This window comes from Parasteatoda tepidariorum, chromosome X1, assembly GCF_043381705.1.
Source record: "Parasteatoda tepidariorum isolate YZ-2023 chromosome X1, CAS_Ptep_4.0, whole genome shotgun sequence".
NCBI lineage: Eukaryota > Metazoa > Arthropoda > Arachnida > Araneae > Theridiidae > Parasteatoda > Parasteatoda tepidariorum.
In genome coordinates this window covers 61,765,954-61,777,837 of record NC_092214.1, presented here as the reverse complement: position 1 = coordinate 61,777,837, position 11,884 = coordinate 61,765,954, and the positions used below count along the sequence as shown (strand labels likewise).

Below are 11,884 nucleotides of genomic sequence, written 5' to 3'. Positions count from 1 at the left end.
CATCCTTTCAAGTTCATAAACTCCCCTGAAAGTTCTATCCTGAAGAAACAGGGAAGCATCCTTTACCTTTAGTTTTCCCTCGACGCTTGTAGCAAAACAGCTGTTTCACGAAAACCTTTCTTGGACGGAGTTGGAAAAGTTTGAAATGATCTTCCGACAGAGGGCGCCTCTCTTGGAGTCGGCGCATCTAAAGAGCGCACTCTCAAGATGCGCTGCTATGTACCTCTCGATTTTCAAGGAATCTGCTTAGATACGATCTGTCAAACCTTAGAGTAGTATGCGACTTGGCCTGACCAATTCGGATACTGCATGACTCTTCAATTTTCGACGTTTGAGTGACTTGGTCTTGAGTGACCCGCATGTTTTTTGAAAACAGAACGTCCAATTGTCCGTCACTTTCTCCTTTTGTCTTTGCACTAAAATTAACTTACAAAAAGATAAAATAAAGATAGAAATTAAATTAAAAACTTTGAAAAAGCTTGTATTTGAAGTGTCCAGTACAGTGCTGGACAGTTTGTTCTGGCTCGATTCCAGGGCTGACCGTCTGAGACCTTTGGAAGAAAGAGAGAGATTTTTTTTCTCTGAAGCAGCTTCCTTTAAGGGTAAGCTGATTTATTTAATTTTTGTTCCTAAGTTTGCGCCGTTATCAAATTTTGATTACTTCCACCCAATTTTTTTTAGAATTAACATATCCTTTTAAAGTATCAAGAATTTATGACAAGCGAATATATCTCTATATTTATGTTTAAAGAATGATAAGAAATAATGATTTAATAATAATTTGTATCAGTCAAAGAAAATTATCCGCAATAAGTGCTCGAGAAATTTTAAGTCTATAGTTTTAATAAATCAGTTATACCCGCATTGGATTTTAAGCTTGGTTTAATTTTTTTAGTTTAATTTTTGGAGTTTGCTCAAGCGAACTATATTTTTCATATTTAGGCGAGCTTAACTATTTACCATATATACTATTTTGAAATATCTGTAAAAATATTTAAATAAATTCTAATGACGCATTTTTGAAACACGTTTATAAAACATTGAGCTTGTACAGGTCTGTATCAAGCTGTATCTAATTGTAAACTGTTTTTATGATTCAGTCATCATGACCTTTAAAAAGTTTTGGACTTTATTTATTTACTCAAGGTATGAGATAAGTCTAAAAGAGAATTTTTCGTGAATAATAAGATAAGTAAATAAAAAAAACTTTTCCTATAATAAACAACAATTTATAATGCTCTTTAAAGTTCAAATATTTTAATATATATAATTTTACAAGAAGAAAACATATTGTGACACATTATTTAATTTTCTGAAATTATTCAAAAAAATTGTTAAAAAATAACTTGTTACAAAATCAGTTCCTGCGAAACCATAGTTTTTGTAGTCGTAAAAAATGTCAATGTGCTTTGAGAAGGTAGTAATTATACTACTTTCAAAGGTAAGTACGATATAAGAAAGAAAATTGTACTTAAAATATTTTTATTTGAGCAATTTTCAGAAATTAAGTTTGAAATTAATAAGTTATGAATTCGAAAACTTGGCTATATCCTATTTCTGGGAATTTATATAAATCCCGTATTCCAAACATCGAAGAACGATATAGATACAAAAAAAATTAATTAAATAGCTCAAAAATTTTAAAAAATACATTCGAAGCAGTTGAGTTTTTTAATACAACTCATAAAAGAGTCTAAATAATAGATAAGCAAATTCATAAATTTATAAGTATTTTAGTGATTATTTATTTATTTAAATGAATAATGAAAAACGTATAATGATAATCATATGCTGTTAATACATATGGTACTCGTATTGCGTCTGCGCTATGTCGAAAGCATGCTACACTGTTGTAAATTATGGTTTAAAAACCTACATTGAATGAATAAAGCTTTACAATAATGACGTTCAGTGTTCGCGTTTTGGTACATTTTTGAAAAAGTAAATAAAGCTTCACGTAACTGGTAACTTCACGGAATTAAATAAATTTACATTTTTGTTATTCAATAGTATGAATTAATATATAATTATTTAATGTTGGCGGTTGTAAGCTACTGGAATTTAATGCTTTTTGTTATTTTATTATACTTCATTTTAATAACTAGAGTTTGCTTTTAGACAATGCAGTTTAAAATATGGGACCTATGGCTGCTCGTTTAGTACCCGATTTTCCGATATCGCCATTTGATTTTAATAAAATAATTTTTTTTCGGAGAGAGTTTTCGTTCCTCTCTGATGCTATTTTCCTGTTAGATTCATTCAATTATTCAAAGATTTCACTTGTCAAAAAAATGTTGCTGAATAATTTATTATAATAAACCCTATATATTAATATAGTAAATTATTAAAAAAAAATTTGAAAAATACTCAACCATAACTTCTTTAGCTCCGATAGTTCTTTCTAATGAGCTCAGGATCACAAAATATTATCATGAAGCCGTGGTTTTTAACAGAGTATTATTTCTTAACTATTTTACGCAGCTAAAGTTGTGAATAAGTTTAGCATTTTTCTTGCAAATTTCAGGCTTGCGAAAATTTTTTAGGTTGGGGAAAAAGTTTCTTCCAGTACAATTATTGCTCCCTACCGGTTTTGAGTTGAAATTTATGTAATTAAAAAAATTTAATTCAAAACTTAGATATGCTAAAAGCATATTTTAATTAAATTAAAAGTAAATAAAATAAAATTAAAAATATTATTTCAAAATAAAATTTTCTGAATTATTTTTTTAATTAAATTTTCAAATTTAATTAAATTGAAGTTATTTTCTTAAATTTAAATTTTAAAGCTTAATAATTGAAACACCTAATACATTTTGCTTAATTCTTGAAATATTGACACATTAATAAACACATCATATTATTACTGTTGTCTAAGAGTATATTTTGAAGAAAATATAAATGCGTACATTTTTATATTACCTTTTCTTGAGAGTACAAGGATATTCAAAACATGTTTTTCCGAAAGTTATTAAGAAATTAAATTAATACTTCATAGATTTGTTTCGGTCAACTGTCATTTACTAATTAAATGTAAAAGCAATAGTTATTAGAAATTTAAAATGAACATTAGTATAGTATAGTGAAGTTCCATAAATTCGTTCTAAGCGCATCAGTTTTATTTATAGTAGCAATAATTGTTTAAAAATACGATATGTGAAGCTATTATTAGCTATAAGAAAAAATTATATTTCAATATTATCGTTGTAGGGAAAAAAAAACAAATAAAGATAAAAATCTCTCGAAAGCAAATATTTTTTTGGAAAAAATCCGAATAACAAAATAAAATTCAATAAGTCTAGTTGCAACCCAAGAGGAACATTTATTCTTAACAAAATATTAAAAACCTTTGAATGCATCTTAGAAAATATTTCAGCAGAATAAGTTGGAAACTTTGTTATGCAAAAATTTGAACTTATATGCTAAAAATCATGCTTATAAGGAAGCAAAATATTTCTTCTTATTTATTAAAATAAATTTCACTTTGAATGAAATATTTCAATTTTTCAGAATACCAGAAAACTATAAGTTGAATTTCATGAATAAGTTGTGTAATAATATTGAATACAAAGAAACATAAAAAATGTAAATAAAAAGTAGATTTGATTTAAATCGAATTTTATTCATTTAAGGGTGGTTTGAATTGAGTCAACAAAACGTGTTGTAATTGGAATGGTAAATTAAATGACTTATTTTTTACAGAATATACGTAACACTCACATTTTAAAATGCATATTACATTTTTAATCATTCAAGAATGAATATTTAAGTAAATCAGTTTATCTCAAAGTATTCGTTTTTATGCTTTAGTTTGCTTTTTTAAGTTGTATACACCAAACGTTTCTGTTGTAGCTTCTAATACCACTTACCAATATCAGCAACCCTGATTGTTGAAACTAAACGAATTTACGGCAGAAGGTGCGGTTCCTTTTTTTAGTGGCTCCATCTATAGCCAAGAATATGACAGCCACACACACACACACGTCTCAGCCCGTTCTTAGGGTGGACCGATGCATACATCCCTTCATTCATCCAAAGATCGTACTTTCGAAATAAACCAGAGAATAATCTATCTCCAATTCAGTATCCCCAGAGGTATTGATTAGTTATGGGAACATGAAGGACTTTGTGATCAGACAGATTTAACGTACATCAGTCACCATTTACTACCCACAGAGTCTTCGGTTGGTGGGGATAGTACTCAAGACCTCTTGGACAAGGGCTCAACGCTCTACCAACCAAGCTATCCCGATTCTCCAAACGTTTCTAGGACTATAATGTTGATAATAATATATAAATAACTTGGGAGATTGTTTCCTATGAGATTTAAAAATATGTTTAAACGAAAAGAAACCCTAAAAATTTGAAAACCGAAGTGTAGATATGAAACATAAAATTATTTTTATATGCACTTTTTATTTTATTCTTTAGCATGAATGTAGTATTCCTGGATTAAATTTCCTATAGCATAAATTGATAGTAAAAAAACGCTTTTTCATAGGAGACGAAAAAAGTTGGTGACATTTTGAAGCAAAAGCTCAAACTTTGATGGTTAATCAAATTCGATGAGAACAAGAACAATTTGTACGTTATTAAGTTAGAAAAGTATTTATATACAAAATCAGCATGATTGTTGAAAGACACACAAGACATTTTGCTTGTTCACTAACTAACTTGTTATATTAATCTATCTATATTAGTTACGCAAATATCGCTTTTCAATTTAATTTGCTTTGATTTTTGCTCATGGTTTTGTGTTTAAGAAAAATGAAAAAAAATTTTTGTGGTTAAAATTTTATTTATAAGACTTATCACACATTTTAAAAGGGAAGTTAATGAATTCTGCTTTAAAAAGATAAAAACGATCGATCTCTAATTTATTTTTCTTAAAACGTTTTATGAAAAAATTTATTGACTTAGTGATGGAGCTAATTTATAGTTAAAAATGCATTCTTTTTCTGAATGTCTTAACTAAAAAATCTATCTGTGTCTCGTTCAGACTTTTATTTATTTAATACCATTATTTTGTTTTTGGAAATGTTAAATAACCAAGAATTGTAAAAATCACATCCGATTTTAATTAAACTTTTTCATCGCTAAAAAAATGTTGCTTAATTGTTCTTTCTTATTTAGTATATTTTATAAGAACATAGTTTTTAGAGAAAATTTGAAAAAAAGAACTCAAAGAATAAATTAAAAGGTAAATGGTTATGCGAGAATGGAATTTCGCAAAAATTTTCTCCATTCACCTTTTCTATTTATATTAAATCTTTTTAGATTTTTTTCGTCAAAAACTGTTATTCTAAAATATTTCGTTCCTATGAAAAAAATTTTTCAAAGAAGGAATATTTTCGAAAATAAACAATAAAAAAGACCTCGAAGAATACATCTAAAAACATATGTAAAACTAAGTAAACCATGTAAAAATATTTAACGCTATTTTTAATAAAAAGGATAAAAAAAAAATTTCGAGCTGTTGCTTACTTGAAATAAAAACTAATATTCTATTTATCATAAATTTAATATTAAAACTATGTATTGACAAACTAAGTTCGTCCAAACTAAGTTTGTATTTGAGATTTCAAGGCAGTGTCTGTTATATAAAGTTTTAAAATTATGTATATAATTGAGTTGGAACATTTGATTTGCTTTAAACAATTGTTTACACCATATATTTCTATTTGTAAATTATATGAAAAATGCATTTTATTAAGAATAAGAAAAAATAAGGTTTTGTTTAGCATTTCGTAACATATTTGTTATAGCTATTCATTTAACACGTTAGAGTTCATTCATTGGATCATAAGTTGTTAAGGGACAGGTTATAAAGACTTATTTTTAAGCCACAACTATTGATTTTTTAAATAAAACAAATTCCTTCCGTATATTGTATTTAACTTTTTTACGAATTTTTTTAACTAATTAACTGCATGCGTAATTCTTTTCTGTGACTCATGAAGTAAAGTCAATGTTTACTTTAAAGTTTCAGAAAGTTGGAGGTTAGAGTAAACTGAACTTCAGTATAAGTCAGGCATTTTGAATATGTTCTTTAAGCTTAACAATTTCATGGCGCAAAGAAAAGAAAGATCTTAAGAAAAGTAGTCAAAGTGCCCATACTTTAAAATGGAAATAATATATTTTTGTTTAACACTAAGAATAAGAAGAGATTTTTTTAATTCATTTTGAAACAGTTATAAAATTACAGATTGTTTAATGTTGCAATTTTTACCCAAATATCGCACAGATTTTTAATAGCCGCTGTCTTTTTCTGAGTTAATGGTAAAATTTTCCGAACACGGTTAACTTCCAAACAACAATTTGCAGTATTTTCCCTTATTCAGATCTGAGAGAAACAATTATTCATCATTGATATTCTTTTTAATTTACAAAACTAATTATTTTTGAATATGAATGCAAGAAAATATTTATTTTTTTGTAATTTGTATTTTAGTAGAAATATGATTCCGATTATCTAACAGATTTTTCCAGTAACTATTAACTCAGTTTTTATCATATAAGAATACCAAAATATATTTTTGCTTTTAATTATAGCAAAAAATATTCATTATAAGTATTTGACTGATTTCCCTTAAATATAGTATTTTGCGTTCTAAAATTACAGTTTAAAATTGAGTAAGAATTTGCATACCATGTAAATTAAAAAGTTGTCGACCATTAATAAGTAAAAAAATTACTAAAAAATATTTTTTACATATAATTATGTTTGAATAAACGAAACGATTGGTTGCTTCCAAGACGCCCTAAAATATAAAGTTTCTGACATCTGTACTAAGTCTAGCATTTGCACCGAAGCGTTTCACATGTTTCGGATTAGATCCCCACTGATCTTAAACTAATTGGACGATGTTTCTTTTGTTTCCATTTAGTTCAATTTATTATCTTTTCATTTATAAAGTATAAGTATATCATAAAAATGTTGCTTCGTTAAATAATGTTATAAGTTCAATTATCTATTAAATATTGAGACAAATAGAAAATGTTCATTTTTATTCAAAATTACCCTATTAGTAAAAAGTTATGTTAGATGTGTTCAAAATTACATCATTAAAAAAAGCTTGTTTTGTCTTTTTTTTTAAATTTTTCCATTTACTTTAAAAATGTCTTAAGTTTAAAAAACTTTCGAAGCTAGGCAAAATTGCTAACACAATATAGCACTTGATAAAATATTTAATCAAACAATCATAACAATAATTGTTTAAAAGACTGATTTCAGTCAATAGTGAAATCACTCAATGTGGTGTTATTATTTTTTTTGAATTTCAGATATTTTTCTGCAAACTTCCCCATCTCAGTTCGGTTTATGGGTCATAGTTATGAGGAGCAACAGTATATAAATGTATTCACACATAAGTAAAATACCATTTTGAAATGCTTAATGCTTTGTTTTTAAAAATTTGACTTACTTTTGTAAAACTGGTACATTTTTACATGTTATATGAAAATGTTGATCACTTAAATCCGCATTCACCTTTTAACTTATGTTATGAGCTCCCACAAGTATAATAATTAAATTTGTGTGTAGGTTAAGGGAAGAATTTATGTGCTGCAAAATGCGATGAACTGTATCACAATTCCTACCTCTAAAACTAAATCAGTTGGAGAGAAAAGAGGTGTTACTAAATTGTAGATCATCATCGATTTAGTACGAATATACAGTTTCTAAATTTTAGAAATAAAGCGCTTAAAGCACGTATTTATTATTTTAGGGTTAAAAAATCCAAACTCGTCTGAAAAAAAAGGCTTTTTTATTCTGTAAAAGTACTTTTTTGTGTCTGATTTAATAACTTAGAATATTGTCTGTTCTTACTAATTAGCATATTTGAGGTTATTCTCTCGAATCATTAAAATTTTGTCTTAGTACGTGAAATCCAATCATTAGATTAAAATTTATTCTTAAAAATTCGTTTTTTTTCTCTTTTATTTTGTTTTTTACTCACTGTATACCTAAACACCACCTTTGTAATCATTGTTGATGCCTTTCGAAAATTAAAAGGATGGATTAGTGGGCCTCTGTTGATTAAAAGTATTTAAAATAAAATAAATAATGATGAAATAGCATTACTATTGGTTAATAAGGCGACATTTTAGGGATTATATTTTGGCATCATTTTCTACCATTGTTTTAAATTTTTATTCTTTTTTATAACAAGATTACTTTAATACCAGAGACAGCTTGAAACCTTTGTTTTTTAAGCAATAATGTAAATGTTAATAAAATGACGTTTTATAAATTCAAGTTTAATTAATATATTTTCATAAATATTTGATGATTTTAAGGAAACATGTGTCTTCATTAAAAGCTATAAAAAATCATTAATTATTTCTCTTAAATTCTTGTTTTAAGTTAAGCAGAGAAATTATAATGTAAGAGCAATAATAGAATATTTTCAATTTCGAAACAAATTTATTACTATATTATTTAAATGAAAGGTTACTAAAGTAGTTTGGGTAAAAACAAATTTCGTAGCAGTTATTCGTGGAATTGTCGCAAGACTTTATTTATCTTTTTGTAATTAAGTTCTTCGCTTTACTTATTATACAAACAATCAGAATGAATTTTAGTGTTTGACTTTTAATACCTAATATTATTATAACTGCTTTTTTTGAAATCTGAGAACAAACTTCCTATTAATTTATTAGTTAAAAATAGCATTTAATTTCGTAAGTTCTAGGAAATGTTGATTGTTATTATTGAGAATTGTTGTGATGTAAACTAGGAGTTTAGAATTTTATTTTTCAGTATTAATCAATTTCATCTTGAAATATTTATATGTAAAGAACAAATAATTCCATATGGCGAGGAATTTTACATTTCAGTTTCGCATAAACTTACAGTGAATAAATAATAAACCACCATACTTGATTTGCTTCTTATTTTAGAAAATTTTCATAGGGAATTAGTTATTATTATTTAATAATAGTTATTATGTTCATGCTACACAGATATAAAACAAGTTTTTTTATTGTATTATCATCATTGATAAGAGGATTTTAATAATGGTTTTTAAGTTTTATGTCCCTAACTTCGTAGATTTGAAATTTTAAACCTTTTGCAATAGAAAATGATCAATAAAAGCTATTATGTTCATGCTACCCTGATATAGAATAAGTTTTTTTTTAATTGTATTATCGGCATTGATAAGTGGATTTTAGTAATGGTTTTTCAGTTTTATGTCCCTAACTTTGTAGATTTGAAATTTTGAACCTTTTGCAATAGAAAATGATTAATAACAGTTATTATGTTCATGTTACATTGATAGAAAATAAGTTTTTCTTCTTGTATTATCGGCATTGATAAGAGGATTTTAATAATGGTTTTAAAGTTTTATGTCCCCAACTTTGTAGATTTGTAACCTTAAGCCTTTTGCAAACGAAAATAAGCTTTTGAATTAAGTATTAATGCAAATTAACATACATAGATAATAACTTATCTGCATTTACGTTAAATGAAGGGAAAAACCACGGAAACAATCTTGGTTTAAACTTTAACCCAAGATCTGCCTTCCACTGTTGCAGTTTTTCTCAGCATTGCCAGTTCAAAAGGAGAGCAGTACATTAATCTTTCATCTCATTCCAGGTTTCGAATCGTTGAACCTTAGTTTTAGAGTGAGAACTCTATTTTCTCAGTCGTATTAGCCATCCATTGCAAGGATGTATGGTTTTTGATGTTTGAACTCATACTTTGTAATTTAGAAGACGAATTAGGAAGTAACGGAATTCATAAGTCAAGTACCTGTATAAACTCTGAGTCAAGGAACTAAAAACTTTCTGGCAAACTAGTAGAAGACAAATTTGCTTGGCGTGAAGAGTAAAACCACAAAACTCTTTACTCTTAACTTGATGGCAGCTGCACTGATACCGATGTTTTGTCCTCCGCCGGATTAATTTGCCTTCTACAGAATTATCGTGTAGAATGTAATTGTTATCAATTATAAGAATATAATTTTGGTTAAGTTTCAAACAGACAAATCTCAAACATTTAGAGGGGCAAGCATGTATGACGTTGTCAATAAAGCGCAAAATCTTAAGTTATTTTCAAAAACAAATTTTCACTCTACTAAAACTTCAGAAATTAATTAGCATGCTATAACTACGGTGAACTCACAATAATAGCTTCGATTTGGGTTATAAACTGTCCTGTATTATTTGAACTAGTTTTGTCAAGTGGTATTCTTTTCTGTAAAAGATGAATGATATACAAACATATATTTCCCATTTTTCTTGACCTCGAATGCCTTTTCATCGTACAGAATGTATTTAGAATACTTTCAAATTTCTATTTTTTTTTACAAAAATAAAAATTTATATTTTAAAAAGAAAATCAAAGGTGTTCAATCAGGGAATTTTAAAATGTTGATTAAGGTCCCGAGTGAGGTACTTGAAATTACACTATACCAGAAACTTTAAACTTGAATATCTCTTCATTTTCAAGTTGGCTGACTAAAGGCTGGTTGGCTATCTAAGGTAGTGGTAATTATTGTGAGGCATTTCAAAATAATTACAATAAATAAATAAATAAATAAAATTGAATAATTTATTTATATATTTTGAGTTTTATTTAATGAATAGCAAAGTTGAAACAAAAACTCCTTGCAATCATAAATTAACATTTTTATTCTAGTTTTATTTTAAGTTGTAGAGATAATTAGTATGGATCTAAACAAACAGAATGTGCAGGCTTTTAAATATTCAAAAATACTCTCTTTTAATGCCATATTTTCTCATTATGTCAAAAGAGAAAAAAAAGTTTTGGCCTTTGAAAACATTCGAAGAGTCTAATTTTTAAACCTACTAGACCAATAATCATAAAAAACCTGAACACAAAATATTCTAAATGTTTCTGACATGAGCTATCAGCATTTTTTTTATAAAATTAATTAATCTTTTGAGTTGACTGAAAAAATCCATGCTGTCTATTTTTGCATATTAAATAGTTGTGGATGTAGTTAGTTTAAAAAGTAAACATCCCGTTTGATCTACTGTTGTATATATTTAAATACTAAAAGTTATTTGTTCATAAGGTAACATATTCATCATGTTTTGCCTATTCTCTTCTGTTAGATTTTGAAATTAAGGGAAAATAAGTTGACAAATTTTCCTTAAAAAAGATTTGTGGTACCAGTCATGTTTTATTTTTTAATTAATGCAATGTGTTAGCACTTCATAAAACTAACGTGGCTTGTTTTAAGCTTGTTTGCATACTTCACATGAAGAAAAACGTGGATGATATGAAGTTGAAACAGATGAAGATATTAAAAAAACGGCAATACTGTATGTTCTCTTATTTCAATTTTCTTGTTTTTAATTGTGACAAAAATTTATACATACATTTTTACCAATATTTAAATCTTAAGCCTTAAATTTTTATTTCATACATTAGTCACCTTAAGCTACAAAAATTTATGATATTTAATATCGAATTGATGATTTTTAATATTTTTAATCAAACTATTAAAAGCGGGAAGTATTTCCCCTCATTTTAAGCTATGAATATCAATTAAATGTTCTGATAACTAGTAAATTATGCACGGATAATATATACAAAGTATCATATTTCTTTACGTAAAAAAACGTATATACGGCGTTTATTAATATTCCAATCTTTAGCAATGGCTTTGTAGACATCTTTTCGTTCCATTACTGAATGAGTTGGAAAATTCATTTATGACCTTTTATCTGTTTCTAACTCCTATGCATTTAAACGAGTCATTAACGGATGAAATACATTTCATGAAATTTATTATAAGACAGCGAAACAATGACGATAATTGCATTTCAAGAACGCATACGGAGAAAACAAACTTGGAAAAATTACCTCACTTGTATGAAAAATAACAAAAAACTTTAGGTTTTAATATATATATAT

The 11,884-nt window shown here is 26.8% G+C and overlaps 1 protein-coding gene across 2 annotated transcripts in view; it reads left to right on the top strand.

Annotated features, from left to right (window-relative positions):
* The first annotated feature begins 244 nt into the window (after positions 1–244).
* LOC107438659 (protein O-mannosyl-transferase TMTC2) overlaps positions 245–11,884 on the top strand; it is a 375,992-nt gene continuing 364,352 nt past the window's right edge. Inside the window, exon 1 of one of the 2 annotated variants that reach the window (XM_021146497.3) lies at positions 245–602. The gene's annotated coding sequence lies outside the window, so the exon portion shown is untranslated. The remainder of the gene's footprint in view (positions 603–11,884) is intronic. The other variant, XM_071187375.1, reaches the window with a different exon arrangement.